This window comes from Hylobates moloch, unplaced genomic scaffold (assembly GCF_009828535.3).
Source record: "Hylobates moloch isolate HMO894 unplaced genomic scaffold, HMol_V3 SCAFFOLD_24, whole genome shotgun sequence".
Lineage (NCBI taxonomy): Eukaryota > Metazoa > Chordata > Mammalia > Primates > Hylobatidae > Hylobates > Hylobates moloch.
In genome coordinates, this window is record NW_026652299.1 from 19,261,892 (window position 1) to 19,280,487 (window position 18,596).

An 18,596-nucleotide genomic window follows, 5' to 3' on the forward strand; every position below is an offset into this window, starting at 1 on the left:
GAACAATGAGAACTCATGGACACAGGAAGGGGAACATCACACTCCGGGGACTGTTGTGGGGTGGGGGGAGGGGGGAGGGACAGCATTAGGAGATACATCTAATGCTAAATGACGAGTTAATGGGTGCAGGAAATCAACATGGCACATGGATACATATGTAACAAACCTGCACACTGTGCACATGTACCCTAAAACCCTGAAGTATAATAAAAAAATAAAATAAAATAAAATAAAATAAAATAAAAAAAGAAACTTATTGAAGGTTATATAGCTAGTACGTAGCAGAGTTCATATTAGAACTCAGGCAATCTGGCTCTCAGGTCCATGCACTCCATTGCTACACTATATTGCTGTGCACAGTGCAGGGATATTATTGTGGTACTTAACATTGAGTGGAAGATAACTCTGCAGGTCAGTTTAAATAGTCACACTAAGTAGTTACACTGTAAGAATTTCTTTTTATTGAACACATGGGTAAGGTTCGATTTATCAATACAAGGTAAAGCATTGGTGGAGAAACAGACATTTTTATAAACTATTTTGGCTTCATCTGATTTGCAAACTACTACTAATAAGGAATCTAGAGTAAGAAAATATAGGTTCACTGGCACCCAAAAGATGTCAACAGTTTGGTATCGAAATATTTGTGTTTCCAAAGATTTTGTGCAGGAATGTAAATTAATGCCTAGTGTAGGAGTCTCCAAAGTTGGCTGCCACAATTCCTCCCCTCCAGGACATCCACATCTCAACCTAGAGCTTGTTTCCCCTTCTCTTGAATCTGAGCTGCCCATCTACTTGTTTTGATCCACATAATGTGGTAGAAGTGACGTCCCCAGTAGCCACCATGTACCCGTGCCAATCCGGCTCGAGCTCCAGGCTTTTTACTATCTCTCACTCGAGAAAACTCCATGACTTCTACAAAAAAAGGATGAACAATTCTGGATCTGGGGGAGGAAGAGGCATCTCACTAAAGGAGGCATTTAGGGGCACCTAACAGAGAAACATGAGTGTAAAAATCTGTGAACACTGGGACAAAAATGAATGAATAAAAAATCCTCAGGTCCATCAGGCTGAAAAGGGAAAATGTCCTAAAACAGGAAGTGAATTCCCGTGACACAGAGAAAAAGAAACAAGTCAAATACTAAGGTCTGGATCTAATCAGTTAATTGCCTGTCTACAAAGAGAGGCAGACAGGCAGGCAAAGGAGCTGAGCATGGAACCCCTCTTGGGACAGTGGCGCCAGTCAATGCAGATCCATTATTTAGGGGACGTCAACAACATTGAGAGAAGGACTTGCAAGTGATGGTCCAGATGGTCCAATCTACAGAGATGTTCAGCTCCCCGCTGCTGTGGCCTTATTGCTGTGAGTTAAAATCACGGGTTTAAATAAGGTACTCTTCTTTGACTTAGATTCTGAATTATAGCTTTAATCTTCAAGGAAGTATTTCCTGATAAAATCAGGAACAGGCCTGGGAGGGCACGCTGAGGCTGGAGCATTGCTGTGAATTTCATCTTCTTCTCCAAGGTTGAGCGGTGGCATTAAGGAACTGCCTCCAAGATCATCTGATTTTCATTTTAGTGCTTCAACTTTGCCCCATTGCGAAGTCCCATTTCAACCATTTTCTGTACATCCTAACTCAGTGGCTCTTTTCAAACAAAATATTTGACTTGATAATGACTGTAAATGAAGGATAATTTTCCATGGGAGACATTCCATCAAAATGCAATTAGACAAGTCAAAGTTATATTACTTTTCACAAAAAAAAATCCATTTCTACTGCCACCAGATTTTTTAAATTGATGCTCTGCTTCAAAAGCTTCAACCTGTTGTTAAATGTGAGTCTAACAAATGCTGACTTGAAATTGTCAAGGGCATATCTAAATTTGTTTTTATTTCAATGGCATCTGCACTACCATTATTTTCTAATATTATTCTCAAAAAAAGCAGAGAATCACAATTTGTCCTCTAACACAGGGGTCCCCAACCCCCAGGCCGCAGACTGATAGTGGTCTGCAAACCCTATGGTGAACTGTGCAGGTGAGGAATCTAGGCTGCGTGTGCTCCTTATGAAACTCTAATGTCTGATGTTCTGAGGTGGAACAATTTCATCCTGAAACCATCCCGGCCCCACCCTGTTCCATGGAAAAATTGTCTTCCACGAAACCGCTCCCTGGTGTCAAAAATGTTGTGGACTTCCACTCTAATGGGTGAAAAACTGAACTCTTCAGTGCAGGGTTGAGGGGGCAGGGTGGGCCAGTAAGCCCAGCACTTCGCCTCCCCATCATCTTGCCTCTTTGTTAGACTATTAAATAAAGAATTAACAAGAAAGTTGTTGTATGCTAGCAATCTATAAAGAAATTCAGGTAAAGTTTAAAGTGAAATGACTTACCTAGAGGGAACTACAGACAACAATTCTCTGGCTCACAGAGTTCAGGACCATGGGCCCCATATCAACCGCTCTCCTTCTCCATCTTTAATGTTTCATGGCATAAAGTGAGGAAATCCAGAACAGAGGGGAGGTTAGGGAACCAAGACAGAAATTATGGCCAAATGGAAAGAACTTTGGTGTTAGAGATGGACACACCTGGGTTCTGCAGTTTACCAGCTGTGTGTACTTATTCAACATCTCTAAGCCTCAGTTCTCTTTTTGGAAAAATAATACCTATTTGTAGAGTTGCTTTGAGAGGTAAATACTTTATTGAAAATGGTCACATTCAGTAGATGGAGCTGCCATTATTATGATAATAATGACTTACATTGATACTGCGATACTTTGTTTACTCTCAAATAGCTATAGAATTAGAACCTCTTTATTCTCCAGGTATTGCCAACATTCTCCACAGTTTCTCCCTTCCTCCCTCCACTCCCTAACACTTCCTACTCTGCAATATCTACGTTTATTTTCTCACTTACTAAAGATCACAACGACTTTGAACAAAGTCAATAGAAAACACATATTTCAAAAAACACACACTTATATTTAGTGGCCTGATCAGTATTGGCCCAAGTTAAAAGCTCCTTATAACATTTCTGAAGGGCAATTTAATGAACTACATCAACAACCTTTAAACATATATACCATTTGACATGGGTACGCTATTAGATTGGTGCAAAAATTATTAATATTTTAAGGAGTTTATGATAAAAAAATTAATGGATATGCACAACAATTAAGTTATAAGACTGATTTCACAGTTTTTCTTACTAACCAGGGTGCCATATTCTTTATTGTACCAACTGGGACACTTTTGAGATGAAAAGAAAATGCTACTGATCATTAAACCAGGGCATAACAGGTTTAATGATTCGTAGTTATACATATGTGCACCGTTAACCAACAGTGCAAAATGGAAAAAATCTAAGTGTCCAGCAGGGAGGATTTACAAAATAAAGACTGTGTAACCTTTTTAAAAAAGATATTAAAAGAGAAATTTCAGTCATATGAAAATATACCTGATATATTAATTGAAAAAAATCAGGTTACAAACTAATATGCACAGTATGGTCCTATTAAAAAGCACATACACACCTGTATGCTCAGACACTCCCCATAATATTGAAGGCCAGATGACACAAGGTAAACAATGGTTATTCCTGTGTAATGAGAATATGGGCCATTTTTATTCATCTAAGTTTTCTAATATTTCTATAATAAACATGCATTACAATTCCAACTTCAAAAAAGCATTTATAATTTCTTATAGAGTCACATATTGTTCTATAAAAATCTTGTCTCAAAATGTAACCTGTTCTCCAAAGCCTAAGGAAAATTTTGTAAGTATCTGAGTCTTTCAGGGCTGAAATATGTATGCAATGTGTTAAACAAAGCTCAACTTCATGTCAGCACTTGCAATCATTTGCTCACAAATATCAGTAACAAAAATTCTTTCTGACATAAGTGACACAATAATGACCTTAAAATTGCATCCCATTCCAATCCCAGATCCTCGTCTTTGAAAATGTCCCCAAATGTTTCTTTTACCTCCTGGTATAGCAAACACTAAAAAGACACTTCTCAAAACTCAAATGGGTGATTATCTTTGTAGACCAATCCATGCCAAGGTGAAACCAGTCTATTTCATTACCCTCCTTTTCCATTTCCAGCAGAATTCTCTCAACTGTGGAAACACAGATTTGGAATTACAAATCTACTACTGCCACCACTCTGGGAATCTTGAGGTGATAACCTTATAGAGCACTGACATGAATACATTTGTAAACCTCTGGTCCCTGTGAAATGCCTAAAGTAAAGAAATAAGCCCACATCTCTGAGGCTGCTTCCAGTTTAGACGAATAAGATGCCACACTGAAAAGGTAAGGGCATGTGTTCACTTGACCAGGTTGGAAATTAAATTTCTAATGAAAAAGGATAAAAAATTTTTAAACGGTGTTTTTCAGTAAAGAAAGCCTCATAGCTCCCTAATTTTTACAACCACTCTTGTAGACATTCAACCCCAAATTGTAGGATTCAGTGAACGAACTCCTGAGAGACCCACATTTGAAAATGTGCAACTCGCCCTTAATTTGAAGTTAGGGATAAACCATTGAGCAAGGCCAACTAAGAAGCTGAAGGTCAAACACATAGAAACATGAGAGGAAATGCAAAACAAACAAAAAAGAGTTTCCAACAGCTCTTAGCACACAGTATAATTAGACCAGCTCCAGCACAATTGGCCACAACCTGCAGTCAGAATTAATCCAAAACCAAATTCCTTATCTCCCCACATAAATCACTATTTCTGGGAAAGCCTCCATCATTTTCTCGTTAGCACTGGTTGGGAACCTCCAAGCCATCTCTGACACTCTCCCTCAATCGAGTTTCCCGCAGGTGCCAAATCCTACTAATTCTCTCTTGAGAACCCCTTTTCCTTTCTCCTGTCCCTGCCCTAGTTACATCTCACCAGGCCTAGGGCAACAGCCTCTAAACTGATTTCCCACTTTCTCTCTCTTCCAACCCCAATACAATTCATACCATGCCGCTGTATCTATATTCTTTATTATTATATTATTATTATTATCATGGTTTTGAAAGCCCACATAATAAAAAATTTACCATCTTAACCATTTTTAAGTGTACAATTCAGTAGCGTTATGTACATTCACACTGTTGTGAAACAGAGCTCCAGAAATGTTTCTTCTTGCAAATCTGAAACTCTTTACCCATTGAACAACTTGCCATTTCCTCCTCCTAGTCCCTGGCAACCACCATCCTACTTTCTGTTTCTATGAATTTTTCAACTTTAGATACCTCACATAAGTCAAATCATATAGTATTTATCTTTTCATGATTGACTTATTTCACTTAGCATAATGTTTTTAAGGTTCCTCCACATTATAGTATCTGATGGTATTTCCTTCCATTTTAAGACTTAATAATATTCTACTACATGTATATACCATCTGTTGATGGACATTTGGGTTACTTCCATCTCTTGACAATGGCAAACGGTGCTGCTATGAATGTGGGTCTACAAATCTTTGAGACCTGGCTTTCAACTTTTTTGGATATATATCCAGAAGTGGGATTGCTAGATAATACAGCAATTTTATTTTTAATTTTGAGAAGAATCTCCATACTGTTTTCCACAGTGGCTGTACCATTTTACATCCCTGCCAACAGTGCCCAAGGGTTCCACTTCTCCATATGCTCTCCAACACTTGCTATTTTCTGATTTTTTGATAGTAGCCATCCTAATAGGTATGAGGTGGTATCACATTGTGGTTATGATTTGAATTTTTCTGATCGTGAGCATTACATCTAGATTCTTCTTTCCTGTTTCTGATCAAACCCCTTCCCTGCTTAGAGGCTATGTACTGAATAAAGTACAGACCCACTTAAGGATCTTTATAACCACACCAGCTATTTTATTTCATACTGTCTCATTCCACAAATCCTCCATACCAGCCCAATTAAATGCTTCATCATCCTCCAAGTAGGTCCCATGCTTTCTTTTCCTCCTGCAAATATTTACAGCTCAAATACCACCTCCCCTGAGAGGAGTACTTTGTTTTCACAGCCAGCAGTCTACCTTCCTTCAGCGCTTGGTGCTTGCTCTTACCATATGCACCACATTTTCCTCTGCTATACCACTTAATTCGCAGGTCTCATCTCACTACGGAACAGAAAGTTCCTTAAGGCCATAGACTAAGTCCTGTTCAATCATCTATCCTCCACAGTGCCTGGAATACCATGGGCCTTTAATAAATAGTCATTAAATAAAGGGTTCAACACTATAATGTGTGATGAGTTGATTAAGCCCATCAAAATGCCTGCAATTTTAAATCAGCAGCACTGCTGTCCTTTTTGTGTGCTGGGAAGGGGGAGGAGTGGGGAAAGAAGGTTTTGGTTTTTGTGTTTTAGTCGTCCAAACTCATCCTAATTCCTTTGAACACATTATTGAACTTCCAACTTGAAAAAAAAAAAAAAAAAGCTTTGAATGCCAAGTAGAGCTCACATCTAGTAACTGAACAGCCGGCTATTGTATTTACCCTCCTAGTGGCTACAAGCTGACATTTAAATACTCCTCTTCCCTTTCCAAATATTAACCATGTGCAGCTGGTCACTTGGGTTCTGAAATAACATTTGATGGAGCACATTTCAAATACAATTCTGGAAAAATATTCAATTACTTCATTTTCATTTTACTCACTAAGTGGTAGCTTCCCTCCCAAGTTCAATTAAACTCACTTGAAATTAGAATTCACAAGAATACATTTAATTTAGATTTACTGGAAGATGTCAGACACCAGTTAATTGGCCTTAAAGCAGTACAGCCATGAGGTCCCTCCTGACTGAGCTTTCTGTCTTTGACATGTAGCTTTTCTTGTTAGGTAGTATTGATTGGGAAGCTCATCCAGTATCTGGGGCCAACCAATGGTTATACAACGTTCTGACAAATAAATTAGACGTAGATTTTAAATTACTTGTGTGCAACCTACAGAGACCGTTAGCTTGGGCCTAGCAACGATCTGTGTTCTGTGGCCTGAAAATTCTCATTCATTTGAATCAATGGATTATTTTGCCAGATAATTCAACAAACATTTACCAAGAACATATCCTGTGCCCAGCACTATTCTGGACACTTTATTTATTCAGCAATTCTTTATTAATCCCTTCTATGCCAAGTCATGCAAGACGTAACTCCTCCCCTCAAGGAATCTAGAAAATGTTTCAGATTTTTTCTTCGCTGCCTGTGGAAATGCAGTCAGTGTTCAGCAGTATGTGGTTTTTAAAGAGTCATTGTAATGCCGAGTCCCCATTAATTCCAGATTTTCTAGAACAGCCAGATTTCAAATAGTTGGTGATTATGTGTGAGACAGTGTCTCAATTATTAACATGGTTCGTGTAAAGGGGATAGAATAAAATGCCTCAAATTCTTTGTAGGTTATGATATTGATTTTAAATTAGTAAATTTCTAGGATTAACTCTGTTTAGTAAGCAATGGTATTAAATATATTTCCAAAGACTAAGTTCACTATCAGTGTTTATTATGTAGCCATTATGTGATCAATTCTTTGTGAGACAAAGGAGGAAGATGAAAAGGGAAAGGCAATTTATATTCATTAATTACCAGCTTTGTAATATACTCAATATTTCCTTTTGCATCAGGGGTCTGTAACGTGCCAGAGAGTAAAGAGTTTAGGTTTTAAAGGCCAGATGGTCTCCGTTGAAACTATAGAAAAACAGCCCACAACGACACATAAGTGAATGGATGTGGCTATGTTTCAATAAAACTTATTACAAAATAAGTTGGAGGGCTGGATTTGGCTCTTTGATTGAGACAGGGCCTTGGCTTTTTTTTTTTTTTTTTAGACAAGGTCTTGTTCTGTGGCCCAGGCTGGAGTGCAGTGGCACATTCACAGCTCACTGCAGCCTCGACCTCATGGACTCAAGTGATCTTCTCACCTCAGCCTCCCGAGTAGCTGGGACAACAGGCATGCGCTACCATGACCAGCTGGTATTTTCTCTTTTGTAGAGATGGGATATCACTATGTTGCTCAGGCTGGCCCTGTTGTATGCCGTCTCCCACTCCTGTCCTCCACGCCTCTGAATGCTCCACCTGAGAAGCCCTTCCCTGTGTCCTCATCTATGTATCTTCTACTTGTCCTTCAAAGTCCTGTTCAGGTACCTCCTCTTCCTCTTCTGACTCAAGTTTAAGGAATCTGATAAATAACAACTAGTTTTTCTACAGCACATACAATTTTTCAAAATGTTTTCTCTCTTATGACATTCTTTTAAAATAATCACTGCAGCAATTATTATTCCCACTGGGTCCATGTAAAAACAGATGGGATAGCATCTCGAGAATCATGGATGGTTAGTGTCAGAGGCAGAAGAGCAGGCATAGGGGCACCATAGCCCACCAGAGCCAGAGGCAGATGCTGTGGGGCCTTGAATCTCACTTCCCCAGAGGCTGCCTGGAGAGGCCATCAGCAATAACTGGGAAGGGTAGGATGGAATGTCTACACAGAGGAGTGCCTCTGTGGGAAGGAATTGGCAGAGCCAACTTTTCCCTTCCTTCCCACAAATGACTGTTCTAAGGAATAACAGCCTGTCCTACACAGCCGAGAAATGGACTCCTTTACATTTGTCTTTGTCTGTGATACTGTGGCCAGCTTGATAAAGCATCATATGCTTTTCCTCCATCCCTACCTCACTTCCTTTTCCCGCCATGTTATCAGTGCCCTGGGAACATATCTTTACGTATCTATCTTTTTTTTTTGAGATGGAGTCTTGCTCTGTTACCCAGGCTGGAGTGCAGTGGCATGATCTTGGCTCACTGAAGCCTCCGCCTCCTGGGTTCAAGCGATTCTTCTGCCTCAGCCTCCTGAGTAGCTTGGATTACAGGCACCCACCACCATGCCCAGCTAATTTTTGTATTTTTAGTGGAGACAGGGTTTCACCATGTTGCCCAGGCTGGTCTTGAACTCCTGACCTCAAGTAATCCACCCAGCTTGGCCTCCCAAAGTGTTAGGATTACAGGCGTGAGCCACCAAGCCGGCCTGGAAATATATCTTTCAATATACATGAAGAAATACATTTTGCCTCAGGTTTTGTTTTCTAGGGACTTTGAAACAGAAACATTTGAACCAGGACATCCTCGGTATAAGATTTTGGAGTGGGAATACTGACTGTTGGGATACAATTCACCTTTGGTCTTTTATAAATGACATGACACTACTAGGCCAGAGTTAAAGGACTTTGTCTTCCATCAGTATCCGTGAATGTGGCAAGGTAAGGTGTTGGCTTGAAACTAGAGTGTAATCTCAGACTCTTCACAGTTCTTGACACCCATTTGTCTAAAAAGAGAGAAAAAAAAAAAAGAATCCCTCCGCTGGTGATAAGTGGCATGTGGTGACATCACAATTAGTCAAGCTTTCACCTGCAGTTGACTGAGATGAGGTGCAGGTAAAGTGCAAGACACTAGAAGGTCAAATGGCTGCATCATTTGATTGGCAGAAGATAATGACAACTATAAGGATGGGAGTGTGAAATGGCTATTTGTGAAAGCATTTGGTCTTGCAAAAAGAAAAAGAAACCAAGCCAGCTAATTGCTGGCTTCAGGCATATTCTAAAAGTGCAAAGATTCTGTATCCGTAGAAAAAGAGACTCTTGTCTCCTGCAGCTTCAGGGCCAACTGGGCTGAAAATCAGACCCAGGTCACGACTTTTCCATGTGGCAAATTTTCAAAGTAGGTCAAATGTGTAGCCTCGACCTGTCTCCTATGTCACAATCAGAGCCCTAATGAGTAAGGGTGGGACTATGAAACCTGGTATGGGGGCATTCGTGTAGTTAAGCTGGAGAATCTTGAACCCTCTGGGCCAGCCAAAGAAGCTTCTCCCCATTGCCAGAGGAAAACAGTTCCCCCACCTCCCTCGATCAACTTGTCGAAAGATCATGTACTGATATTATTGGAAATAGGTGCATGGCAGAATGGTATTTATTCTTCCCAAGATCTGCCCCCAACTACCCCTCAAGGCCTCCAGACCAATAGCCAGTGCCAGCATGCATGCACAGTGATATACAGGCCCTATTCTACGAAGTAGTAGACTATATACTAGAGGAACTGTAGAACTTTGCTAACACATACTAGCAGTGTTCATGAACAAGCATGCAGGAGTGACTCTTGAGGGTGAAGAGACTACTCAGCAAAGGAAAGGGACAGATAGGGATGGTGACTGACAAGAGAACATTCACCTGAGACTTGGGATTCAACTAGCTGATAAGGGTACCTGGAACCAGTCCTGATATCATACTGGGAGGGCTCCTTGAACCATGAGCAGAATGATGGCCTATAGTAAATGGGGTGAAGATATTGAAACTTCCTTGGCATAGCTCTGAAGAAGGGGTAAGAAGGCACAGAGGGATGGAACCGTTAGAGTGGATTTATTCTGTAAAACCTGAGACCCCATCACATGATAAATTCTCTGAGAGGACTCAAAGGACACTTCCTTCAACAAGGCAATAAGAAATGTACTGATGAAGGGGGCACAAGAATCATTGAGATTCTTTATGGTGGCTGTCCACTGCAGGCAGGAATTGCCATGAATATGCCGCCATGGAACCGAGATCCTTAATCTAAAGGCAATAATGGGTTCCCAAAATGGCAAAGGCCAGGAAGCAGCCCTTAACATCATTAGCATAATGTGCAGCAAGGCTGGAGTAGCAACTGGGCTGCCTTGATCAATAGAAATCTATAGTGATGGTGTTTCAAGGGGCAAGATAGATGGGCAGTTGACTAGGGTGTTGCTTGATTTGTATAATCAAAAATAAACACACACACGCAAACACCCCACACATGCATGCACAAGCTGGTGAGCTGAAAGTTGTCATCAGTTTCCACGCAGAAAATCACAGTCCCCTCACCCAGTTTCCAGACGTAAGTCAGCTCACAGACCCAAAGCTCCATATCCAAAGTATATATTAGCCACATCCTACAGTCCCTTCCAGGTACCGTCTACTACTTCCTAGAACAGGGCTTGTGCGCCCCTGCTCAAGCTGTGCTATGTACTGGCACTGGTTATTGGTCTAAAGGCCATGAGAGGTTGTAGACAGCAGACTGAAGAAGAGACTAGGTCTCCTTGAGGAAGAATTGTGTAACACCAGCGCAGAGATACGCAGAAAATATGCCTCTAATTATTACCCCAAAGAAAACATTTGCTGGGGTAACTTCGCCTTTGAGAAAGAAGAAAACCCAGAAATTTCAATAACTGTTAAATAGAGGGTCTGAGCTGACACTAATACCAAAGGACCTCAAAAACTCACCATGTTCCTCCGACAGAAGTGAGGACACACTGATGTCATGTCATAGTGCTTTAGCCTGAGTCACACGTGCCTGTCCACTGACCCACACTGGCTTATTTCCCAGTCACTAAGTGTGTAGTTGGTATAGAGATACTTAGTAACTAGCAAGACACTCACGTTTCTTCCCTGACTGTGGATGAAGAGTCATTATGGTAATAAAGGCTAAATGTAGACCCTGAAACTGCCCCTCTTTTCTGCCCGGATAAAATTGATGCAATACTGCATTCCTGAAACAACTGAAGAGATTAGTGCCACAACAAAAATCCTGAAAGAGGCAGAGATACTGGTCTACATCATGTCTCTCAATTCATCTGTGGCCTCTGCAGAAACCAGATGGAGCATAGCAGATAGCCATAGGCTACTGTACAATTAGCCAAGTGGTAGTCCCAATGCTAACTGATAAGTTAGATAAAATAGCATACTTCCTGAAGCAGATTAGCATGGACTCTGGTACGGAATACATTGCTACTGAGTTGATAAATGCTTTTTTTTTTTCAATATCCATTAGTGATGGCATCAAAGTACTGTAGTCTTTCCAGGGCAAGGACTACAGTACACCTTCAACACAATAGCTTTAGGGCTATGTTAATTTTCTTGTCATAATCTAGTCCTCAAGGAACTTGATTGCCTTGACATTCTGTGGAACATCACATGGGTCCATTATCTTGATGTTATAATAATTACACAGGGGAGCAGGAAGTGGCTTAGATACTTTACTAAGAGAACACATACATGGTGGAAGGTGGGAGATAAATGCCACAAATACTTAGGACCTGCCAAATCAGTGACATTTTTAGAGCTTCCAGTGACTTGGAGCATGCTGGGACACTGCTCTAAAGGAGAAATCCTTGCTCCTAGAACACCTGCTACTACAAAAGAACAGCACTCATTGAAATTCATTGAATTTTAAGGCAGCATTTACCACACTTTGGAAAACTGCTCAAATTTATTTATCCAGTGACTCAGGAAGATACCAGGGGAACAGAGAACTCTGTAGCAGGTTCAGGCAGTGGCACAAGCTGCCCAGCTACTTGACCTGTATGTTGCAGCAAATCTGGTGGTGCAGGGGGGTTCATCGTGGATAAGGATGCTGGGCAAGCTCCAATATGAGACACTCTCAGGGCAGACCTAGAGAGTTCTTAATCAAGCCCACGTCCTCTACTTGAAATAATAGCTCCCTTATGTTACTGGGTTCTAGCTGAAACTAACATTTGACCTTGAAACACTAGACTGTATGACCTCCATCACAAGCTAAGTAATACTATATCCACCAAGTCATAAGACCAAGTGGGTGCAGTCACAATCCATTATATGATTAAAGTGGTATATTTGGTACCAGACTCAAGCAGATGCAGAGAGTATAAGTTGCATGAAAAAGTAGGTTTATGGTCAGGTCACTACCATGTCACTTACCTCTGTAGTACCCACACTATTTTTTTCATTCCATATATGTGGGTTTCCATTCCCTATGACCAACGGATGGAGGAGAATGGATCTGGGCCTGGTTCACAGGTGAGTTGCAGGACATGTTGGCATTGAAGATGGACTGTGGCTGCACTATAGACCCACTCAAGAGTGGCCTCCCAGGAAGCAAAGCTTCTGGCAGACACTCAGTCATCCACTTTGTATGCAGGGAAACATGGCCTGTGGTGCAGATATCAACTTCTGGGAGTGGCAAATGGATTTGCTGACAGGTCAGGAAGCTGGAAGGAATAAACCTGGAAGGCCAGCATCAAGGAGGCCTGGAGGGATCTACAGAAGGGCTCACAAAGCTTGAAAATCTTTGTATCTCACATGAATGCCCAGGGCAGAGAATCTACTCCAGATAAAGTTCTCAGGAACCAAGTTAGACAAGATGATGTTAACGGATGTCAGCTGGCATCTCTCTTCCACTCCCTACTACTTGCCCAGGAATGGAGGCTGTGCATGGTCCAAACATCATGGGCTCCTGCTCACCAGTGCTGATCTATCTGTTATCATTGCTGAATGCCCAATTTGTCAACAGCACAGACTGATGTTGAGTCCTCAATGTGGCACCATTCCTTGAGAAGACCAGCCTGGTGGCAGGCGGATTATAGTGAGCCCCTTCCACATGGGAAAGAACATTGGTCCACCCCTGCTGAAGTTGATACACATTGCAGACATGGGTATTCTCCCTGGCTTGCAGAGCTTTTGTTGGAAATCCTGAGCAAAGGCTTATAAAATGCCTGGTCTACCGAAAGTTAACCAAAAACATCGTCTCACACCAAGGGACCCATTTTATTGCAAAGGAAGTACAACAATGACCTGGGGCTAACTAATCTTTGCCATCCCCAGAGTCAATCTGCCAGACAGAATGGCATAGCAGCTTATTGAAAGTTCAGTTAAGGCAACAACTCACAGAGAAGAAAAAAAAAAAAAGACTCCTTGCTGGGCTGGGCCCTACCTTTCAAGATGTGATGTAGGTGATAAACCAATGGCTGACATGTGACACTATATTCCCAATAGCTACAATAAACTGACCCAGGAACTAAGTGATGGAAGTAGGAGAGGTCGTTCTCACCACTACCCCTTTGAAATATTTGTGGAGGCTGTGCATCCTATCCCCACATACTTTGACTCTACCAGGTTCCTAGAGAGGTCACACTGACTAGTGGATACAGTAAAGCTTCCATGGAGCTTGAAGCTCTATCTACCATGAGGTCACTTTAGGCACTCATCCCAGTAGAACAGGTCTATATCCTCATAGACTAGAGCCTTACCAATGAGTATCAGGAAACAGGGAGGTGCCAACAAATAAATTCTTCTCTCTTCCTCTAACTGGATGGACTAATCTCATTTCCTGGTCACATCTCATGTGACCAGAAAACTGGCTATATTTTCTTGTGAGGCTGTGGCTAGCTTGTAACAGACCCCCTTGCTTCTACTTTGCCTACTTCCCTGGCCTCACTTTCTTTGCCCCACACTCCCACTGCCCTGGGATTGCAGTGCTCAATAAAGCATTAGCATGTAAGGAAATCCTGCTAGGCAAGACATCTGCTTAGGTACTGATTTGCCAAGGGGCAGTGGATAGAAAGTGGATTCCAAGCCAAGGTTAATGCCCAAAGGATCAGGCATAGATTGATTCCCACACACAGAGGTTGCAAACGGGACCACACAAATTGCCCAAGAATCCACAGGAGAGAAACTAGTCCCTTGCTGCCTTGGTTACAGAAACACAGTGTCAGGTGGGGGTTGGGAAGTCAATGGCTGGCCCATCATTTAAGATCCTGGCCAAACACAGCTGACACTCCCCCCAGGAAGCCTTTCCATGCCCTCTCTGTCTCCCCTGCCCAGGCTGGGATAGATAGCCCCTCTCCCTGCCCCCCAACACATGCTTCCTTTGTACAGCTGGATCTATACATTTTCCTCATTCTACTGGATCGTCTATTTTCATTTCTGTTTCATATCACTCCACAGCTCAACAACCACAATGGCTCACCCTTTACTCAGAATAGAAGCCAGCGTCCTTACAGCGGCCAACAGAGCACTTTATAATCCACCTCCAGCCCCACCTCTCGGCTTCCTCCTTGCCCCATTCATTTTGTAGTCCTGGATCACCCAGGCCCACAGCTGCTTTAGGAAGTGCCAACACCACCATGGTCCCTCAGCCTGGAACAGTCTTCCCCAAGACGTCTTCATCGCTAACTCCCTCACCTCCTCAAAACTTGTTGCAATGTCACCTCATCGAGGCCCACTCTAACTACCCTACTGAAAATAAACACCTGTCTACCTTCATCTCCTCCCTCCATAGCACTCCCATCCCTCACAAATGGCAGTCTCACACCTCTGCTCTGCAGAAATGCTGGTGCCACCACTAACTGGGAGGATGTTATGGGGCACAAAGTTATTAACACCCAGTCCCTCAAATTCAGGAACAAATACTTCTTAGACTAGATGTGGCCATATCCACCTGTGATCACAGCTCTTGCCCAGTTGGGGGTCAGTGCTGAGTGTCCTAAGAAGTCACACAGTCTCATGTAGTCACTGCTTGCCTTTAATCCCCTGCTGCATCCCACCCTTTCACCTCTCCACACTTAAAGACCTTGCATTCTCTGAACTTCATAGACTTTTGCCAACTCCTCTGAGAGTGGGCAACTTTGCCATAACAGTTTCCCCCTGTTGGTGTTCTCTTCGTGCACAGAACTTCGGGCACAGCAGCCTCCTCTGGGGAGGGAGATGAGAAAGGGAAAGTTGCATGGGGCCACCTCAACTCCACCAGCCAGCATGTAAGTGAGGTAGTCTCTAGCAGGTGCTCAGGAGAGGCTCCTATTAACAGTAATGGGCCCTCTGGATGTTTCAAAGGCAGAGCCAGCCTCTGGATTGAGACCCTCCCTGCGGGAGTGAAGGCTGCTGATTGCACTGTCTGGGGCAGGTGGAGAAAAATCACTCCCATTAGTTATACGACTACCTCTTCCACCTGGCCCGCATAACCAGAGGGTCATTTACACACACACGCACTCACTGTCTCATTAAAGCCAAAGGACGCTCAGGCCTCAGTCTCTCTGCCTGTTTCTAAAGTGTGTTATTTGCGATTCAATTTCACATGGCCTGCAGAGGCAATAAAGGGCAAAGGGAATTACCCTGTAATGCATTCCAAAAGCGCTCCCTGCACACCCACACTCCCGAGGATAACAATTTGCCAATATAACCTTTAATTAAATGAACAGAAATCATGCAGACCCATGGTGCAGGAAGTCACTAAATAGAAGGAAATTATGTATGAGTTGCCCCCAGCCACTCATTTTAGCTTGAATAGGATCTGTCAGCAGGGGCTTTAAAGTGCTCTAAACTGAACACAGGAAGCAGCCCTTTTCTGATACCTATAGGCAGATGGAACTGGGCCTCTGGCCACACTCAGAGGGCAAGAGGAGGCTCCACCCAAGGGACAGACACAAGGGAATGAAACAACTTGCAAGAATTGCCACCCACAGTCCCAGAGACATGTCCCAAGCCCTTTGAATCAACTGAACAACTTCCCAGCAAGGCTGACTCCTGCCCTTGCGTCAGAATCGCTGCCAAGGAGGCAACAGTCATTGTCAAATCTCAAGGGCAACATTCTCTGGTTGGAAGCCAGCAACATTGTGGAGAAAAATCATTAGCTTCCTGCAATCCTGAAATGACTGCCTACGTGACAATGTATCTCACCTGGGGAGGAGGAAAGACGCGCAAAGGTCACCCTGCCTTCTCTCTCTCATCTGTCCCCTCTTTCCAGGCCCATTGCCACTACCCTACTTTCAGCCTTCATAACCACCTGCACCAATGACTGCCAGACAGAGCCCTGACCTGCCCCACCTTCCGTCTGCAACCACCTCCTGCTTCCACTGCACACAGAAGCTATGGCCAGAGCAGCAGCCTAAAGTTCACCTCCCTTTTCTGTTCAAAACCCTTTGGGCAAAGGTTAGGTTGACCCAAAGTATAGGGCCCAACCTCTCAGTCTCACGTTCCAAACTCAATTCATCATTCGTCTTCACTGCCATGACACTCATTCACATCCCTAGCCTCAGCCAAACCTGGACCATTTCTGCACTGGTCACCTCTCTGTGCCTGTCCACAATGTACCCTCTGACTAGCATGTCCCTCTCTCCCACCCTGCCACTTCCATAGAGGTAAATTTCAGGTGCTCATTATGGACTAGCCCCAGTCCTATCCCCTCCACAAAAGCTTCCCCTATTGCAGTTAATCTCATCCTTCTTTGTTGTAGCTTCTCTCACATTCTATCTGCAGTATAGTTGTTTCTTTTCCTGGTCTAGAAGGTAAACTCTTTTTGAGGACAGGAAACTATTCACTGTTGCATCTGCATTTATATACACATAATGAAACCATAGGTACTTGAAATATGTTGGTTGGGTCAAGTTCAATTTTGGAGATTGTTTATTTTCGTGAGACCTGCACAAATATTAGCAGGAAAAAAAGAATTTCCCATCATGGCAAGTATCAGGCAGAGTGTTGGGAGGTGCTGGGAGGCAGGACTTCTAAGAAAATGGTACCAGGAGCTGAGATTTGAGAAATGCAAATTATATTACAAGACCCTTGGGGGAGAATGAGAAAAGGGTAGAATTTAACAACCAGATTTTATTAGCTCAGGGCTACTGGGTACATGATCTAATTCCTCCTGGAAAATTCTCTGAGGCTTCTGAAAAGTGGAAGCAGACTCCCTCTAAAGGGGTATGAAGAGTAAATAAATACAGATACCAACTGACCCTTGGATCCCAGTTTCATTCTGGCCTTCTCCAGAAAACCTTCCTAACTGTTCTGGGCCACTATGTTCCCTGCCTTCACTGACTTTAGTACCATACAGCTTCGAGCAAAAGTATACATCATCTTTATTATTCATCAAAGTTTCATGGGCAGTAACTGTAGCTCACCAACTTGACTATGGAGAGATTGTGTCTGAAGCATTTTTTTCATTTTCATTCATTGATGTATTCATCCAAAAATATTTTTCTTCTTTTTTTTTTTTTTTTGAGACGGAGTCTCGCTCTGTCACCCAGGCTGGAGTGCAGTGGCACAATCTCGGCTCACTGCAAGCTCTGCCTCCCAGGGTCACGCCGTTCTCCTGCCTCAGCCTCTCCGAGTAGCTGGGACTACAGGTGCCCACCACCACGCCCGGCTAATTTTTTGTATTTTTAGTAGAGACGGGGTTTCACCGTGGTCTCGATCTCCTGACCTCGTGATCCGCCCGCCTCGGCCTCCCAAAGTGCTGGGATTACAAGCGTGAGCCACCGTGCCCGGCCTCTTTTTTCAACTTTTATTTTAGATTCAAAGGGTACATGTACAAGTTTGTTTCCTGGCTATACTGTGTGATACTGAGGTTCAGGGTATGAATGATCTCATCACTCAGGTACTGAGCATAGTACCCAATAGTTACTTTTTCAACCCTTTCCCTACTCTGACCCTCCCTCTCTAGTAGTCCTCAGTTTCTGTTGTTGCCATCTTTATGTCCATGAGTACCCAAAGTTTAGTTCTCACTTATAAGTGAGAACATGCAGTATTTGGTTTTCTGTTCTTGCATTAGTCTGTTTAGGATAATGGCCTTCTGCTGCATCCACAGTGTTTGTCTGAAGCTTTTGATTGGCCCACAGGATCCAGTGCTCTGCTAGGTCCATGAATCTGTGCTCAACACCTGCCTGTAGACTGACTCACTCCTCTTGGCCCTCCCATAAGATTGAGACATTGTAATGGTTCTCTTTGACTCCAAAGGGGTCAGAGAAAATTTCTTATAATATTTGCTGTTGCTTAATATTTCTTCACTGCCTACCACTCCTACTA

General features: G+C 42.8%; 1 protein-coding gene and 1 long non-coding RNA gene across 3 annotated transcripts in view; one reads left to right on the forward strand and one right to left on the reverse strand.

Annotated features, from left to right (window-relative positions):
- GPR39 (G protein-coupled receptor 39) overlaps positions 1 to 18,596 on the reverse strand; it is a 234,009-nt gene that overhangs the window by 164,116 nt on the left and 51,297 nt on the right. The window lies entirely within an intron of this gene.
- Positions 1 to 18,596, forward strand: part of LOC131382417 (uncharacterized) — a 54,120-nt gene that overhangs the window by 13,409 nt on the left and 22,115 nt on the right. The window contains exon 4 of one of the 2 annotated variants that reach the window (XR_009211881.1): positions 4,106 to 4,315. This is a non-coding gene — a long non-coding RNA (uncharacterized LOC131382417). The remainder of the gene's footprint in view (positions 1 to 4,105; positions 4,316 to 18,596) is intronic. The other variant, XR_009211882.1, reaches the window with a different exon arrangement.